Source organism: Engystomops pustulosus, chromosome 6 (assembly GCF_040894005.1).
Source record: "Engystomops pustulosus chromosome 6, aEngPut4.maternal, whole genome shotgun sequence".
Taxonomy (NCBI): domain Eukaryota; kingdom Metazoa; phylum Chordata; class Amphibia; order Anura; family Leptodactylidae; genus Engystomops; species Engystomops pustulosus.
The window spans coordinates 107,755,000-107,774,985 of NC_092416.1; the positions used below are offsets into that span (position 1 = coordinate 107,755,000).

The 19,986-nt window shown below is 42.2% G+C and overlaps 1 protein-coding gene and 1 long non-coding RNA gene across 7 annotated transcripts in view; one reads left to right on the forward strand and one right to left on the reverse strand.

Moving 5' to 3' along the window:
- LOC140065822 (uncharacterized) overlaps nt 1-2,384 on the reverse strand; it is a 36,245-nt gene extending 33,861 nt beyond the window's left edge. The window contains exon 1 of the long non-coding RNA XR_011848069.1: nt 2,262-2,384. This is a non-coding gene — a long non-coding RNA (uncharacterized lncRNA). The remainder of the gene's footprint in view (nt 1-2,261) is intronic.
- Nucleotides 1-19,986, forward strand: part of SULF2 (sulfatase 2) — a 696,319-nt gene that overhangs the window by 402,527 nt on the left and 273,806 nt on the right. The window lies entirely within an intron of this gene.

Genomic DNA, 19,986 nt, shown 5'->3' on the forward strand with positions numbered 1-19,986 from the left:
GGGATCCTTCACTTCTTTTGTATGTAGGGATTACGTTAGTGTTATAGAGTTTGGCGGGTTGTTTTGTGGGTTGTCTGTACTCCTAAGTATGTGAGAGAGGAAGTCTGCCACTTGAAGGGCAGGTTCCTTGTCCAGAGGGGTCTAGTCGGGCCTCTCAATAGTAGGGCCTCTGTTTTATCTAAGTTTAGGGAATACCCTGAGAGTTGGCCTACCCTGGTTATGTCCTCCAGCAATGGTTGTAAGCATGTCTTAGGGACAGATACTACTAATAATAGATCATCCGCGAAGGCAGAGACCCGAATTTCTTTGGTTCCCAAATGTATGCCCTGGCACCCTTTTGTGAATCCTTGCTGAGTCGGATGTAGTATATGAGGTAAAATAGATTGTAAGCGAGAAGCTAAAATGGATGTCATGAGTTTATAATTATTATTAAGTAAAGTTATGGGGCGATATGAATTAAGGGAGTCAGGGTCTTTGTTAGGTTTCAATAAAAGTATAGTCCTGGTCTCTGTGAATCTGTCCGCTATTATACCCTCCCGATATGTTAAATTAAACAGTTCTGTGAGTAGTGGGATCACTTTAGGGACTAATATTTTGTAATATTCAGCCATCTGGCCCTGGCGCCTTTCCTGAACGTGATCCTGAAATGGCAGCTTTGACCTCCTCCTCAGAAAAGGGGGCCTCCAGTACCTCCCTCTTGTGCCTCAGTCACCCCTGGTCTTTACCAGGGGTGACTGAGAGAAAGAGTCAAATCTTCAATATAGTTATGTATCAGGGATGCTATCTCATCTGGGTTTGTGACTAGCCGGCTTGAAATTGGGTCTCGTAGGCGAAAAATGGGTTTGGTTGTTCTCCAGGGTTTGGTCAAAGACCATAGAAGTTTGCCTATGCTATTAACTCCCCTGTAATATCGGTTTTGTGTTTGCCCTACACTCCAGTCTGCCTGTCCTTGAATTTCAAATTTCTCCAGCGCGACTTTGCGTTTGTGTGCTACATAGGCTATCATGTGGCCTCTCATGACTGCTTTTGATGCTGCCCACATTAAAGCCGGGTCATCAGAGTGTTCCAAGTGACCATTGCAGTAAGTTGCCCAATTGAGTTTGAAAAAGGTACGAAAATCTTCTGACTATGCTAAATATGTGGGGAAGCGACATATGTAGGAATCTGTGTGTTCTGGTGAGACTGTTAGGGTCAGTGTGATCGGAGCATGGTCTGATATAGTGATTGGGTGAATGTCAACCGAATGGAGGGAATCCATCAGGGTGATGGGTAACAAGAACAGATCTATACGGGAAAAGGTGTTATGTACGGCTGAGAAACATGTATATTCCTTATCAGTGTTAGGCTGCATTCACACTAACGCAAGGGGGACGTACATATGGCCGACGTATAAATGGACGATATACGTCCCACATAGACGGCAATGGGCGCGCAGCGCCCTACGGGAGCGGTACGGTGCCACACACGTGCGGCACCGTACCGCTCCGTACCCCGTGAAAAAATCGGACATGTCCTATTTTTCCACGGCATACTGTGCCGTGTGCCATACATCCCTATGAAGAGGGGCGGGGTGAGCAGCGCTCTCCCTTTCCTCCTCTCCCCGTGCGCTGCCGTGTGCCCGCCGTGCTACGGTACGGCGCGCAGCATTAGTGTGAATGCAGCCTTATGAGTAGTGCACCAGACATCACATAATGTGAGTTATTCCATTAAATGTGATAGCGATCTGGAGGAAGATGTCGGTCTACTGTCAGGTGAAGAATGGTCAAGTGAGAGGTCAGTCACTGCGTTGAAATCTCCCCCCACTATCAAATTTTGTGCATCTACCTTCAGCATCATTTCAAACAGTTTGGGAAAGAAATTAGTGTTGGACTGATTTGGGGCATATATGTTTAGTATGTTATATCAAGTGCCTCCAATCAGTACCTTGAGTAAGAGAAAGCGTCCTTGATCATCAGATTTGACATCTAAGACTTCATAAGTAAGTCCTTTTTTAAACAGGATCGTCCTCCTCTAGATTTGGAAGTGTAGGAAGACGCATAGCAGGCATCCACCCATTTGGCTTTAAGTGAGCCCTGTGCTGAACGCTTCCAATGCGTCTCCTGCAGTAGTATAATGTCTGGTCTAAACCGATGGAGGTGCTGGAGAACTTTTTTTTGCTTAATGTTGGTATTTAGTCCTGCTACATTCCAAGAGAGGAGTTTAAGGTCAGGCTTAGTCGTGTATGTGTCAGTGGTATTAAATATAAATTCGGTATTACTCACCTTTATCAAGGAACAAGGGGTTGGAAGGTTGGTGAAGTATCTTAACGTGTAGAGTCCATCCCGTCCCATACAGCAGGAGGACTTCTATATTCTGGCTCAGACGAACGAGGCTGGGGATCAGTAGCCCCCCCCCCTAGGGATCTGCAATAACAACAAGAATGATGAGCGAGTTTGACACAAACAACTAGAAACATAAGTAATCAAAAGCAGTGTCAGCATCTTAAAGTGCAGACGTCATGTGATCCAGGCTTCCCAGATCTTTGCTATATTTCAGTCTTCAGCACCTATGTTGAAATGACGTTTGGCTTCCTCTGGATCGTCAAACATCAAGTTGCGCCCGTTGTGCTGGACTCACAGGTAGGCGGGGTACTGCAGTTGGAATCGTGTGCCCTGGTTGTGTAGATATTGGCAGACTTCTACGAACCGTTTTCTGCGCTGTGATACTAGGGCAGAGAAGTCCTGAAATAGGAGGATGTGCTGCCCTTGGATTGTGAACTGTGCCTGACTTCTGTAGACCTTGAGATTTTTTTCCTTCAAAGCTCAATGAAGGTATTTGGCAATGACTGGTCTAGGACGCCCTCCTGCATTATCTTTTGAAGGTCCTATACAATGAACATAGGGTCTTGAGGGCAGTCCATTTGAAGGGCTCTCAGGAGATCTTCAGTGAGATATTTTGTTAGGTTATCTCCGGTGACTGATTCTGGAATACCCACAAATTGTAGGTTATTTCTAAAGTCCCTGTTTCCAATGTCTTCCAGCTTGTTTTGTAGAGATTCCTCCATTGTGATTCTTTGTTGCACAAATTGTTCCAAGGCAGTGACCGAGGTTTCTGTGGCTGCGACTCTAGTTTCTAGCTCTCCTATGCACTGCGTGTTGTTGGTAATTTGCATTAGCGCGTTATTTATGGAGGTGTGGAGAACTTCAAGCCTATTATCTAGTTTCTTGAAACTTCTTGAGCAACCGCTGATGCCCTGTCCATTGTGGGTTCCGGTGATGAGGGTGTCTCATATGCTGGTGACAGGTTTGGTGGGGTGATGTCGTCCGGAGAGGACGGTGGCGAGTACGGTGCTTCATTTTGAGGACATGTACTAGTGGTGCTCCAAGATTGTGTGCCTCTGCTTGCCAGCTTTTGGTCTTTCTCCGAGGCTTTGAGCCCTTTTTGAGAGGTAAATTGTGAAGGTTTGGTGGGCATGTTGGATTGTAGGTGCAGTAGGTATTTTTCCATACCCTGGTGTTAAGCAAAGACATAATAAGAAGGGGGAACTAGATCAGGGAGCCGATGTAGCAGAATCACTTCATAGTTTATTCAAGAGTCTGCTGATAACAGAAAGAAAATGGTCGTCCTAGTAGCAGGGGTCAGGACGGCGGATCTCAGAGACTACAGTCACAGATTTACTATTCTGTATTTCTCAGGAAACACGTTATAGTATTATCTCGTATATCTGCCAATCGTATCTCGCCTGGTCAGTAAGCCTGTTGTTTCCCGTAAGGCCTTTAGGTGGCATCAAAGGATTGATACAACAAAAGGAGTTTTAACTCCTGGTGAGTAGCTAGATAGCAGAGTGACAGTAGGATGACTTGTTGGGACCGAGTCCATGCAGAACTGCTAAGTAGCAGAATAATTCTAGGGCAATATGTGATCCCAGCATCCGAGAAACAGTGAAGATAGCAAGATAACAATATAACAGTTTAGGGATGTACAGAGATGTCAGAACAAGTCACTTATCTGAAAATGGCGTCCCTTCATCTCCAGTATTAGATGATGACATGCAGGAGCTAAATTGCAGGTGAGCATGTGGCGGTGAGTTGTGCTGCGGTAAAGGGCTGGTCTGCTCCTCTTCCTCCTGGCCGGCTTTTGCCCAGGCCTTGCTCCTCACTGGTGGTCTCTTCGCCGAGGACCTCGTGTTAGGCCTCAAAATGGCGGCACTTATTGTCGGTGGTGCCCGCTCTCCCTGGCCCCCCATCTGGCAGTGCGGGGCACCTGCTCGGGAGTCAGTTTCCTGTCGCTACGAGCCAGGGGATGTTGGGCAGGTGGGCGTCGGCCAGGTCTCCAAGATGGCCGACCGCCAGGAGGAGCCGGCGGTGTATTGTACCGGACCCCGGGGCAATAATGTGGCAGCTCCGGCAGTTGGAGAGGTTCGGTGCCCCAAGAAACACCTGAGGTGGCAAGCAGGGTACAGGATTAAGCAGCCGGAGCGGAGCCGAGGTAAAACGCAGCCATGCTCGATGGCCCGCTCCCAGAAGTCTCCAATTATCGGGTCGCTTTTAAAATGCTACCAATTCTTCTGCAACAAGTTTAAATGTCTGAACATTGGTGATTGAACAGGGCTTGTCATCGGAGGATTTTTTCTTTGGGAAACTGTCTTCCTGGGAGTTTGTATTGCCGCATGAAGGCTTTAGATATAACTTTCTTTGGGTAAGTACGATCTCGAAACCTGTGTGTAAGATCTTTTGTGTGTTGGAAAAATTTCTTTTGTGTTATACAATTAGAAATTTATACCCGTAAGCTAAGCAGTATAATATTGTCAATTATGTAATTGTCTATTGGCTTCCAAAATATATTGTTCTGTAGGGCCACAAAACGACATTACCACTTTTATCAGCCTCTTTTATGATAAAGTTAGTATTTTTACGTAGTCAATCAATGTCAGTGCTCAACTCTGGTCAAGGAATAATAGTGCAATCGAAATGAGTGGTCTCACCACCTGCCCACCGGTTAAAAAATAGAAGATTTCCCTTCTATGGATCCAAAGCCTTCGTATCACCTCCGTAATTGTGGGGTACTGTAGATCCTATATTAGGAAGTGAGTGGAAAGATAGTGCAGACCTCCAGGGTAAAGAAAGGATTTTCATTTGTATATACTTACAAAGTATCAATGAAAATGCACGTATCAGTAAAAGCATGTAGCGTCAAACACCTAGGGACTCTCAGGACTTTAAGGTTCTCTTTGAAGCCCAGGCCACCTGATGGTCTTCTCTGTCTTTCCTTAAGTGGTACAAACAGTCATGTAATGAGGGATGGGAAAATTTGAAGCTTTCTTCCCCCTTTCTGACCACACCCCATAGGACCCCCCCTTTCTTGTGTGTTTCTGTCTAACGTTTTGTTTTGTCTTGTTTTTCTAACATGCTCATTCCAGGCATTTAACTCACTGTTGATCTATGGAACTACACCTTGCCCAGGAAGGGGGCGACATGCCTCTAGGGGAAGGGAAAGAGATGTCAAACGCTATACCTCTCTCAGGGCCCTGTTCTTGAGCTTACACTCCTTCTTACCTGGGGGGGTCATCCCACTCTTTCAGGGCCTCGCTGAATGTACAATGTACGACCTGGATATATACATACTTCACATTATATGATTATGTTATATGCTTATTCTTATAAGTTTTGTTCAATGTACTACGGTTTGTCCTTCATTATGTTCAATGTTCAATAAAATTGATTAAACATAAGGAGAACCCATGGAAGTTTGAGCATCAGGCAATTCAGAACCTACGTAAGAATACTAAATTTATCATAAAAGAGGCCGATAAAGGCAGTAATGTCGTTTTGAGCATCAGGCAATTCAGAACCTACGTAAGAATACTAAATTTATCATAAAAGAGGCCGTTTTGAGCATCAGGCAATTCAGAACCTACGTAAGAATACTAAATTTATCATAAAAGAGGCCGATAAAGGCAGTAATGTAGTTTTGTGGCCTACAAAACAATATATTTCGGAGGCCAATAGACAATTAGATAAATTGGATCCATTTGTGGATACATCTTGTAGATTGGGCATTATTACACAATGAGAAAACGATTTTCTCACAGGTAAAGCCCCGGTTACACCAACATTTTATATGTTACCAAAGGTACATAAGGCTGTGTGTTAAATATTATTGATGAACAATATTCTAATTTGGGTGTGAAAATGTACTCAAGAGTTGATCAAGCACAACATGGTCAATGAGATACAAATGTGAGGATTAAAATACAAATGGTGAGTAAGTGTGTAATAATCATGAGTGTAAGATCAGGACCATATATGGGCAGCATTGGAGTTGTATGTACATTCTTGACATATATCTAAAAACCTATGGAAGGAAGCAACCTTCCCCCAACCACATCCTATCACATGGCATTAGTCATTTTTACCATATAAAGGTCTCTGTGTTAGCTGGTCATAAAGGAATGTTACCATATATGGTTATGGACAAGGCCAATGGATGAGTTTGGCTCATAATGCAACTCTGTAGGACTGTAGTCTTTAAAAGTGACTCTGTCCAAGGGCATGGGAACATTGAGCATATCACACACACCGAGCTCGCTCTCACACGCTGACATATGGAGGAGATTTAAGGACACAAGATGGAGATGAAGAACGAAGGAAGAAAGACCAACACAAGATGATAAAACCTTCACCAGAACATAAATCATGGACTGACTGACTTAACCACATGACTAATAATCTGCACAAGTTTTCTGTATTCTGCAACCTGGACGACGACAATAAACGTAACTTTTTATAATAATTATCCTGAGTCTTTCTATTTTGGGAAGAACATACTAAAGGACACGGGAAAGAATTAATATTCAAAACGATAATTTATTACACTGTGCAAAATACCCCAGGAAGACCGTGTGTGGAAAAGGCGTTTATTTATCTGGATTTTTTTCTACAGAAACATGTTACGAAATTGACTTCATTTGTTTGGGATTCGTCACATCTTATAAGTAAGTTGGAAAAATTGGACCTCATGTCTGCCGAAGAGGAAGTCTGGATAATCTCCATGGCCGTTAAGTCATTCTATACCAACATTATACGTGAGGTGGGTACTAACACCATAGCCTACTTCATGAGACAGGAACAAGCTGGGGACGAACCCCATCAGGCGTTCCTCCTTGAACTTTTGGGGTTCGTTCTCAGACATCACTATTTTGTGTTTGAGAGAACCGACTACAGACAGGTCTCGGGTATCGCGATGGGTGCATGCTGTATTCCTCCCTACGCCTACCAATTTTCAGGTTGGTGGTAGGAGACCAGTGTATACCACTCCATAGGTTTCCAGTGACACGTCGTCGGTTGGTATTGCTATATTGACAAAATGCTTGTTTTCTGGAGGGGCCTTACTCGAAACCTGTCAGGATTTTGTTGGAGAACTAAATTCTAATGGCTGGGAGATACGACTAACCCCGGTGTTCTCCGAGACAGCGCCAAACAGTTTACTGCATTACCAGAGTTTTCATCCCAGCCACTTGAAAGATGAAATCCCGATCAGGCAGTTTCTACGTGTGAAGAGAAATTGTAGTGCACAAAAGGAATCTTACACATAGAAAGTTATATGTAAAGTGGGCAAAACAAACTCCTAGAAGGGACACATTTATTCCAAAGAAAAAAACCTCCGGTGGCAAGCCCTGTTTAATCACGGCATACCATAACCAATGATCAGACATTTATAAATTGTTGCAGATGAATTGTGGCATTTTAAAAACAACCCAAGACTTGAAATACACATTCCCCCAGAGCCAAGGATGATTGCCAGAAGGCCTAAAAACCCGGTCACTAGGACATGGTCAACGATTGTTTGGATCTTACCCGTGCGGGGATTGCACGGTATGTCCTATGGTCTTGCGAGGAGATAATGTAGATGTAATTTACGGTTTATTGTGTCCATGCCCTAAGTTATATGTGGGCCATACTGGTCAGGAATTACGTAAAATAATTCAAAAGCATATTTCTAGTTAGGGTGTGGTGGGATTAGAGAAAAAGATACGATCCAGCACTTGTATATAATAAAATTTCTTGCTTCTTTTATTGAATTATCATATAAAATTGGTCAGCATATTGTGGTATCCATAAACTATTATCAGTCATGGAAGCCTGCTACCAAAGGGTATATTCTGTGCACTTCAAACAGAACGGGGAGGATCACCTAATGCAACAAATTCCTATATAACACACAATATGTCCCAGTCAGTAGGTATTTTGTTTTTTGAGCAGGCTGGGACTCTGGGTCGTATTGCGTATCAGGTCTATCATGTTAGAGCCCGGGACCACATTACCTTTGTAAATAAATTCACCTTTATCATTCCACGTTGTAATGTCATGGTTTTGGTTCAGCTTGTTTAGCAAGAGACCTGCATTTTTCTTAAACCTGTGGTGGGATTACACCACTCTCACCAGGTATATGGAGAATCACATGATCCCTCGAGGCTTAAGACTTTACTACTGTGTAGTAGTGGGTAATTTGTAAAGATGAATTCCTCAGCAAATATAGCAAATGATGTTTTCTGATTGCTCAATGATTGCTCAATGAAGTTAATACAATTAATAATACAATATGAAGAACAAAAATTGGGAGATTTAAATCAACTAATACAAAAATCAGAACAAGAATTAATTAAATATTGCAAAACTCCCAAATATATTGATATTATGCCCAAACTTGACAGCACTATAAAGAAACTAGAAGATAGTATTACATCAATTAAAACATCTAAATTTGAGAGAGATGTGCAAGATTATAAATCAAACAGTGTTTACACAAAAACGCAAAAAACAAAATCAATTGAAAAAAATGCAATTACAACACTGTTCAGCCACGATTCACCTTCAGTTCATCGGAGTACGAGACATCGGATGTGAACACTGACATATTAGATGAGGATCCAAATAAACAGCGACAAACGAAACACAAAGCAGCAAGCCATAACACTGTGCCTCAAATGCAACCAAAAAACAACAAGCCATAAGACGCAATCGCCGAGGAGGCAGAAGACAAAGCTGTAATACATCCAATGATCAGACTCTAGCAATAACAAATCACAACAAAGATTTTACGGTAGTAAATATGTCAGCGTGCACGTTGAGATCTTCACACATTGCAGTTTTATCAGACTATTAACCTTAAAAAGACATTTTTTGGACCAAAAAAAAGAAGAAACACAATGAAGAGAAATTAAAAATGTATCAAATGTTTGGGGCCAAACATCTTTTCCCAGTACTACCATGTTTGATGAACAGTTTTTTCTTATGCAGCTAAAAGAACTTCAACAGCATGCAGAATGCAAGGACTTAAACGCCCAAGAAGCTACACATTTTGTTACTACTTCTAATCCATTCTTTTATCCGCTAAATTTGAGAGCCGGTGTAATGGACCAGTTTCAGCGCAATATTGAGAGGACAACAAACAAACAAACAAATGGATAATGTAACCTTAACCCCTTTGTGTCTAAGCCATTTTGGACCTTTTGGACCAGGCCTGATTTTTAAAATTTGCCCTGTATCATTAAAGGAGTTTATAACTTCGTGACACGTTAACATATCCAGGTGATTTTGAGATTGTTTTACCGTCACACATTGTACTTCAAAGTAATAGAAACATTTTTATGATATCTTTTGTGTTTAGTTATGAAAAAAATTGAAATTTGGCAAACATTTATAAAAATTATTCATTTTCAAAGTTCAAAATTTTCTGCTTTTCAGGCAGATAGTCATAGCACCCAAGTAACTTTATAACTAACATTTCCAGAATATCTGCTTTATATTGGCATAGGGCTTTATGCATCCTCTCTCTTTTCTAGAGAAAAGAAACTACACCTCTCAATGTGTAAAAAAAAAATCAACTTTAAGAAGTGTGCTAACCCTTTAGATGCTTCACAGGGGTTAAAACAAAATGGAGGTGTAATTTACAGGTACTGTATTTTTCAGGTACATCATTTATGGGGGGGCTCAATAGCTAATAATCAGATTTTAATAACTCTTTCTTGGTGATCTCTCTCCTGACTCCTTAACAGAAGCCACTGTAGTCTTACTCCTTAAAGCCATGCTAGATTTTGCCTTCTACAGGCCCATTGCCAATTTAAACATGGGTTACAAGCTCCTGACCCAATTCTAGTTACTTGACTAAACAAAGTCATACTCCCCCTCATATATGCTGATCAATCAGATTATATTCCTGGTAAATCCACTACAGAAAACATTAGATAGTTTCTACTAGTGGCGCAGGCTCTGTCGAATGGTTGTTCCTAATGGGATGTCTACACTAATTTAACTTTTGCCCCTAATAACACCGACAATGGATTTCTATTTTATATCAGTCCCCTAATTACTGATATTACTGAGTAATGGGGACCTCTCATCTTAGTTCCTCTTGCATTAGGGGTACATGACAGGTCTGCCCAGTGTTACACTTGCTTTTTGCATTGGTGATAAAGAACCTTGCGATCAAGCTTCAAAGTGACTCCATGGGGCTTATTTAAGGGTCTGCGTTCACTTTCTTTGGACTTTCCAATGTTTTAGGGTTTTGCATGGCTGTGACAGTAGTGATGAATCCATACCTTATGTATCACGCCCCCTTTGATTCAGAAGTACAAGCCTCTTTGATTTGGTCCTATTTCTCTCCCTTTTTTATGGGGTTTCTGTAATGTGAGGGTGCAGGGTTGTTGTAATGTGTGGGTACCTGGAGGCTGTGCAGAGTGAACCCCCTTTTATGTGATCTGTAGCAGATTCATATTATATTGGTTGTCACACATAGTTTAATTTAACTTTAATTGTGCATGTATAACATTTATATACAATGTTTAATCATAGATAAAATGACAAAAATGAAACAAAAATTAAACAGACGCCTAAATGTTTAACGTTTTATTGAGCAAAAAATTTATACAGCAAAGAATAATAAAAATTCAAACAAATAACATTAATCTGATACAAAAACAATGAGTTTAATTTATACAGCAAAGAATAATAAAATGTATAAAAATTCAGACAATTGCATTACAGAGTTAACCAAGCAGTTTGTAATAAGGGGAGGCCCCTTTTCTTTGGGAGTAAGCTTCCCTGTGTTATCCCCGTTGGGGTGGATGAAATAGACAGTCCTCTGCGTGTGGGAGTGAATGATTCGAATGGTTCAATCAGTGACATTTTTATTTCTTCCAGATTCTCTCGCGTAGTTGAATTACCCACAACTGTAGAGGGTATATTTAGTTCAGCCATGGCTTGCAGAAATAAGTCCCAGCCAGTAAGTATTTTATTTTTTAGCAGGCTGGGACTCTGGGTCGTATTGCGTATTAGGTCTATCATGTTAGAGCCCGGGACCACATTACCTTTGTAAATAAATTCACCTTTATCATCCACGTTGTAATGTCATGGTTTTGGGACAGCTTGTTTAGCAAGAGATCTGCATTTTTCTTAAACCGTGGTTTGACATGACTAGTAATTTCAAGGATATCAGCACTTTTATCAGACGCTGTATTTGGCTTATGTTGATGACCAGGAGTAGGAGGCGTAACAAGGTTCAAAGTCGCTAGTTCTCGTGTATCTTGTTTAGCATATACCAAGTATCTTTGTAGTAAGTCACTTTTTTTTTCATTTTCACATCATCCTGCAAGTCATTCCTGTGTAAAACACCAGCAATTTCATCTTCCAAACGATGAATTACACTCTGACGAATGTTATTTGCAGGGGTAGAAGACTGACTTATCTTGGTAAGCTCATGTTTTGGAACCAAGTACATTTTAGTCGCGTGTTCCATTGCTTGTTAAAAAGTAGACTGGATAGTAATGGAATTGCAAAGCCTAATAGCGGCCCTATGATCCCTCCGGATTGATTTACTAAGCGCTTCTTCTTCCTTATGCCCAGTGTTTTATCACTCAGCTTCCTGATAGCTTTACGCTACTTCTTTAGTATGTTTTTCTGCTTTCTTTTAGAGGTATATGCCCTTTTAAGATATTCAAAGCAATTTCCCCTATGGCTGAGATTAAATCATCACTTGCCTGGCGCAAAATAGATTTTCTGACTGAAGGAGAGTACTTCACCAGTGTTTTTAAGAGGGCCCAGTTGCATCTTAATCTCTCTGACATCTTGTCACCGCAATGCACAAGGCCTGAGTTATTTTTTCTTTTGAATATAAACAGCCGGTAAAGCTGGTGGGAAGAATCCCGAGCATAACCAAAGCTGCTCTTGGCTAATACCCCTTAAATCCACTAGTAAATTGCCAAAAGGTTCACTTGTGGCATCTTCAAAAGCTTCTAAGAAGAAATGTGTTTCCCCAGGGTACATTTGTCGCGCTAATGTTAGAATTTGCAATTTATTACACGGATTATCAAAAATGACCATGTACTTGGTATTTAAATTTATTGTTCGACTCTTTTTACCCTGACAAAATATGTTTTGCACCAAATACAATATACTTAGATTTCTATGATGGACATACTTGGTAAATGCTTTCTCTATTTCACTATTTTCACTTGCGCTCTCCATGAGGTCAACAACAATAGTCAAATTTACCTTGTCGGGTGGAAATAATTCATCATCTATGAATGTATACAGGAGTCCCTCAATAAACCTGTTAGGAAAAGAATGAGGTCATCATATAATTTTTGCCAACACGCATAAAACCAAACAATGTTCTCGGGCTTGTGTGATAAATGAGTAGCGCCATTCTGTATCAATTGTTTTACAAAAATAACTTTTTCCAGAATTGGATGGTCCTGCTAAAATACAGGATAAAGGGTGTTGTAGTCGAGTGTCCATAATATAAGAATCCAAAAGGCAGTGTTGTAAAATCGTCTAACAAATGTCTCTTTGTATAAACACACCTTTGTGTCTTTTGCAGCGGTCTCTTTTCAATATTCCAGTATTTCTTATTTCGTACAATGCTCGATTGTGTCACTTTAATTCGTTTTTTGGTTTCAGAGGCGGAATTGTGGGGGTAGTCCAAAACGAAATCCTTTAGGATTGTTAGGAAATTAACAATCTGAGTGTTAGCCGCATTAAGTGTTATGCCCTTAACCTTTAAGACTGTTTTGCCTGTGTTCAGTTTGTATCCGTAAGTTTTTGGACTCCCAGATACAAACTCAGTGATGTATGTGTCATCAAGAATCTCGCTTGTTAATTCCCCCAAATAATCACCTAAAGGAGGGTTCCAATCACCCTCTTGATGCACAAAAATGACCGAATCTGTATCACGATAAAGACATCTCTCCTGCCGTCTATCCAGAAGCGCGTACAGTTCTAGTCTGGCGTAGGCGGTTGTAAAGCACGCTATAAAAATGTTTGTGTTTTTTTATTGACTTTGTGTGTTTCCAGTTGACAGTCGCTGTATCATCATCAATAAAATGTAACTCAGAGATCTCATAGTACGGTAGAAAGGCGTACTGAAACAACTCACTGAAATTGAGGGGAAAGAGAGTATAAGTAAAAATAAAAAATAACTTTTATTGGATGTATATTAAAATGGGTAGAGAAGTGTGTAGTTAAGGTGTAGGCCTTACACCCAACTAATAAAGTGTTTTAATAATAAAAACTTTATCCGACCTCAGGTATCGCACAATTTTGTGCAGGGAAACACTGACATCGGAATGTGGACAAACACTGTGGAGGTCTGTAGTCTATTCAGTGGGGAAATAGATCTCACTGTCTGGCGGATGGTAGGCACGCATACCCTGCCTGCACATACCACTAGCCTAAGACTACCTGAGAGTTCCTATTCCCAACTACCCTCCTCAAGATAATAGGATAAAATTGATATCGGTAGAGACCTATCTCACACTGCACATAGTTAACTTTCAGTTGAGATGGTGTATTAATGTGGAGGCTATATGGAGGCTGGTGATATCTCGATAGAGGTAAGTTGTCTAATATAGACGATTCTGACTACATAGTCCGATTAGTGACAGCTCAGGACTGAAACTCTATCTCCAGCTAGCTCTCCTACAGTTAAGAGATCCGACGCGTTTCCTAATCTAATTCATCAGGGATCTGATACATTGTGTCTAAGTTAAACACACATCGATGTAAACACACATTCAAACAGCGTGTCCCCGCATAGATGTCAGCGGCAGCGGCCGCGGGGAAACTCTGGGTATTTAAGTAGGTAGCCCCACCTTCCTGTGATGTCACAGAGTGGTTGACAACCAATGCGGGGAGCCGAAGAAAACGAGCCTCCCGCAGAGGACACGCCCCCCCTACGCGTCAGAATGGTAAAAGCCAATGGAAGGACCGGAGGAGAGGACCCGCCTCCAGTCACATGATCGCCAGTCCGGTAAACACCGCCCCGACTCAGCGAAACCCATGGCGATAGGACAGCGTAGAAGCGTGAGAAGATATGCCAATAGAACCAATAAACAAACCACTCCCGCTCCTTAAGTGAGATCACAACAGTGAGAACTCTTAAGGATACGGCTAGCTTCGATAGGAAGGACAAAGCACTCCAACAGACAATTGAAAGGTTTACATCCCAAATCAAGGAGAGAAAGCACTTTCAATTCCAACGAGATCTCCAAGAGTTTAAAGATAGGCGGGCATACGACTTTTTAGCCCAGGCACATACCCCCCCCAATAGCCATAACAAAACTGTGGCACCTTCTACCTCTGAGAGTGACACAACTGACTCTGATTACCCTAGTGGCTCCCAAGGGACAACCAGGGAGAACCAAAGGGGGACAAGAAGAGGTAGACCTAGGGGACGTGGTGCCAATAATCGGGGGACTCGGGGAGGTTTTTTAGCCAACAACCCCCCGATCTCGGGGTACCTCCTAAGAGGAGACCTGAGTCAACCTGGCAAAAAGTAAGACCCGACCAGGACATTGACAACTGTATCATTAATCTTTCCCAATATAACCCTGATGTAGCAGAGATGAGTCTGCTCAGAAAGGGTCTCTCTTTTGTCCCATCTGTACGTTTTGACCCTTTAACATGGGTTAAAGATGTACATTTATTTGCTAGGAGATTAAAATGGAGGAAGTTTTTTAAATGCAATGACCGTAGGAAATGTCTAGAACTGGGACTTAATGAAACAGACCTGGGGGATTTTGACGTCATGATGGATCTCGTCCAGGAATCAGACAGAGAACCTGGGAAGGGTCCATTCACCACTCTCAAAGAAAAGAATCTGAAGTTCCCTGCAGTAGAATCCACATGTGTTGATCTCTTTGTGGATCTTGTTACAGAAGAACTGAAACATCTTGATAGGGGCATCCTTGATTCCTTTAACAACCTGAGCCCTGAAGAAAGGGTAGCCTTAGTTGACCTGGAGCGCAATGATCAACTGATCATTAAACCCTCGGACAAAGGGGGGAACATAGTCCTGCTCGATCGGGCAGACTATGTAAAAATGTGTGAAACAATGCTATCTGACCCAAATGGCTATCGTCCGCTTTCACACAACCCAGTTGAAAAATTCTCCAGGGAACTTAGAGGTATTTTGGATGGAGCCCTACGGGACCAACTCATTAGTGACCAAGAGTATAATTTTCTATTTCCAAAATACCCCACCACAGCGACCTTTTATGGCCTTCCAAAAGTCCACAAAGGCTACCCTCCCCTCAAAGGACGACCTATCGTGTCAGGGATTAATAGCCTTACCCAAAATATAAGTATTTATGTGGACCAGATCCTAAGACCTTTCGTCACGAGTTTACCATCATATGTACGTGACACCATGGACGTCTTGAGACAATTGGAGGGGATAATTTTGGATGAGAATACGTACCTCGCTAGTCTGGATGTGGAGGCTCTCTACTCCTCCATCCCACACACAAAGGGGTGTGAGGCGGTGGAGGCCTTCCTGAGTACTAGGGGGACACAATTTTCTGGTCACAATCGTTTTGTCAGGGATCTTCTCAGGTTCATTCTTGAAAAGAATGTTTTCCTCTTTGGGAATAGGCTCTTCCACCAGCTGAGGGGGACAGCAATGGGGAGTCCAATGGCCCCCAGCTATGCTAATCTCTACCTCGGCTGGTGGGAGGACCGGATTGTTTTCTCAGAGGAATACACCAGATGGACATCATGTATGCCTATCTGGCTTCGGTATATCGATGATATACTTATTGTGTGGTCCTCCACTCCCGCAGATTTTCATGATTTTGTTAGAGCCCTAAACATAAATGATCTGGGCTTACGCTTTACCAGCGAGATTCATGAAAACTCCATTGCATTTCTCGATATACGCATCTCCAAAACCTCAGATGGCCAATTACAAACAAGAGTACACAGGAAGGAAACGGCGACAAATAGTTTATTACGGTATGAGAGCTGTCACCCCACCCCCCTTAAAAAGGGAATACCAAAGGGACAGTTCCTCAGAGTGCGCCGTAACTGTAGTCACATGGAGGATTTCATGTCACAGGCTAAGGACCTGAGCCACAGGTTCATACAACGAGGTTTTCCGAGACGAACTGTGACAAGAGCTTTTCATCACGCTCTTACATCTAAGAGGGAAGATCTGTTGAGCCCTAAACATAAAGAAGATGACAATATCATCCGTCTGATCGGTACCTTTGATGCCAATGCGGATGCTGTGAAAGAAATCCTCAACAAATACTGGCGGATCTTAAGACAAGATCCAGATCTGAAAGACCTTGTGTTACCACATCCATCTGTTACTTACCGGAGAGGGAAAAATTTACGTGACAGGCTCGTCCATAGTCATCTCGAGCCTGCACGATCCCCCAGATCCTGGCTCTCAGAAAGAACAGGTACCTTTAGATGTGGCAGTTGCAACATATGCCAACTGGTTTTACTGGGTAACACCTTTCAGAGTGCCAGTACAGGCGAAACTTTTCATATCAGGGACTATGCCAACTGCAAAACAGTGGGAGCCGTGTACATGCTGTCATGCCCCTGTCCGACCAACTATGTGGGAAAAACATATCGCCCAATTAAAGTGAGAATACAGGAACATGCAGGGGACATTAGGAATCAACGAAATACCACTGTGGCAAGACATTTTGCCCGATGGCACCAGAGTGACCCGAAACTCCTACGTTTTCAGGTCATAGAAAAGGTCAGACCCCCCAAACGGGGAGGAAACTGGGACAGACTGATTCAGCAAAAGGAGGCCAGGTGGATTTACACCTTGAATACGGTGGAACCGAATGGCCTCAATGAAAACCTGTCTTTTGTTAGTTTTCTGTGACCTCCTGCTCCCTGAATGGATGAGGCTAAAGTTAGGGATCTCTCTATTACATCTTTCCAGATCTCCTCTACTTACCCTCACCATTTTTTCGTTCTCTCTTTTGTTTTTGTTTTCGTCACGTTGCCGTGCCATGTTTGCATGGCATAATAATCCCTTGTACTTTAGGCCATTTGATTCGATTCTGTCTTTTTTTGTTCTCCCTTCTTCCCTACACGCTGTCTTATGTAGACCATATATGCCTGTTTCAGACAACATGTATCTACCTTATATTATCTTGTATGCTATATCAACAGTTTGACATGGTACTGCTTATAACTGAACCCGGCCGCCGATGTTTATGTGACAGACATCGGTTTATTTTCCCCGCCCCCACTACCATCCTCGGTACCCCTTACCTCCCCGCATTCTTTCTTTAGCGGGAGTGGTTTGTTTATTGGTTCTATTGGCATATCTTCTCACGCTTCTACGCTGTCCTATCGCCATGGGTTTCGCTGAGTCGGGGCGGTGTTTACCGGACTGGCGATCATGTGACTGGAGGGGGGTCCTCTCCTCCGGTCCTTCCATTGGCTTTTACCATTCTGACGCGTAGGGGGGGCGTGTCCTCTGCGGGAGGCTCGTTGTCTTCGGCTCCCCGCATTGGTTGTCAACCACTCTGTGACATCACAGGAAGGTGGGGCTACCTACTTAAATTCCCAGCGTTTCCCCGCGGCCGCTGCCGCTGACATCTATGCGGGGACACGCTGTTTGAATGTGTGTTTACATCGATGTGTGTTTAACTTAGACACAATGTATCAGATCCCTGATGAATTAGATTAGGAAACGCGTCGGATCTCTTAACTGTAGGAGAGCTAGCTGGAGATAGAGTTTCAGTCCTGAGCTGTCACTAATCGGACTATGTAGTCAGAATCGTCTATATTAGACAACTTACCTCTATCGAGATATCACCAGCCTCCATATAGCCTCCACATTAATACACCATCTCAACTGAAAGTTAACTATGTGCAGTGTGAGATAGGTCTCTACCGATATCAATTTTATCCTATTATCTTGAGGAGGGTAGTTGGGAATAGGAACTCTCAGGTAGTCTTAGGCTAGTGGTATGTGCAGGCAGGGTATGCGTGCCTACCATCCGCCAGACAGTGAGATCTATTTCCCCACTGAATAGACTACAGACCTCCACAGTGTTTGTCCACATTCCGATGTCAGTGTTTCCCTGCACAAAATTGTGCGATACCTGAGGTCGGATAAAGTTTTTATTATTAAAACACTTTATTAGTTGGGTGTAAGGCCTACACCTTAACTACACACTTCTCTACCCATTTTAATATACATCCAATAAAAGTTATTTTTTATTTTTACTTATACTCTCTTTCCCCTCAATTTCAGTGAATTACTTTTTGAGAGAGGTGAACAATCTGATATTTTCATACAGTGAATGTACTGAAACAACTCATCAGGGTCAGTCACAATGCTGGTACAGGGTAAAATTGATCTCTGTGCAAATTTTCCCCATAAGGAATTTAAGAAAAGTTTGGAGATCTGTCTTTTAGCAAGGTTCACTGCAATATTTGCAGCGTCTAATTGTACACCTTTTTTTTTTTTCAAGAAAGGCGTCATGTTTTGCTGTTTTTTGATGTCATCTGTACACCAGCTCGGGTAACCCAATGCTTCTTGTTTATCCCTAAGATGCATTTTGATGTAAGAAGCAAACAGGTCTTCTGTAGTCTCAGTAAAATGTCACACTTCATAGATTTGTGCAATTCTATACCCTTTTTCCAAAGCCATCTCTAGCTCTATAGTGCACCATGGACCTTCAGTGAACGTTGTTTGTTGTCATGTTTGCAGAGATCAGTAACAAAGTGGAAACATTAATTTTTTGTTCATTTTCACTGGCAGTACCGGGAAGAACAAGTCTCTTGGTGGGTGAACCTTAACTTTAGCAATACCAAAGTAACTTTTGATGTAACTGAAATTGTCATAAATTATGCGCGGATGACCCACAGGATAGAGCTTTGTTTTGTTAACATAGGGATAAAGACTAGTAAAATCATAGTAATGTATGGTTTCCCCTTCTAACAGCTTGTGATACAGTTTGATGACGTTAGTCCTCCCCCCATAAAGAGCATCACGGGGGTCTAACGAGATTGGGAATTGCGTTTTGAGCAGAAATGTTTGAAGATTGGAATCAGTTTTAACCATTTCTTTCCATTCATGTTCCCACATTACTCGCACAATGTAACCACAGCTCTGAAGATATCACTTCTTACTCAAAAAAGCATGATATAGCTGACCGTAGCTGGTGTTTGTGACCTTGTTTGAGTCTGCTTCACTAAAACAAATGGGGCAACCGTGGTAAAGACAACCTTGAAACTCAAAGGCTTTGGGCTGCCCATCAACACATGCTTATCCATCTAAAAAATACCGACCCACTTTCTTTTCACCCCTTTTCAAAGCATGTTGAATGTCAATGTTCTCTGTGTGGTGTACATACATGAGCCAGTGAATCGCGGGTGTTGAAAAACGTTTTTGTGGTAATTGTCTGAAGGCAAAATAGCAATGGTGTTTTTTGGCATAAATTTAAATCGGTACATGGCCGTGCACACAGAAGCCAGAGTGATAAGCTGAAAGTGATCAACATAGCGCGTCACCACAACAGTTTTCTTTTGGCGCTTACAGTATTTTGAAACTTTTTTCCTTGTCATCTCTATCACACTATCTCTGTAGCGCTCACATGCTTGTCTCTAGATTTCAACGTCTTGCTTACAGTACGATTTCAATTCAGATTTCAAATCAAAAGTTTTGTGTTTTTGTTCCTCATACCATTCA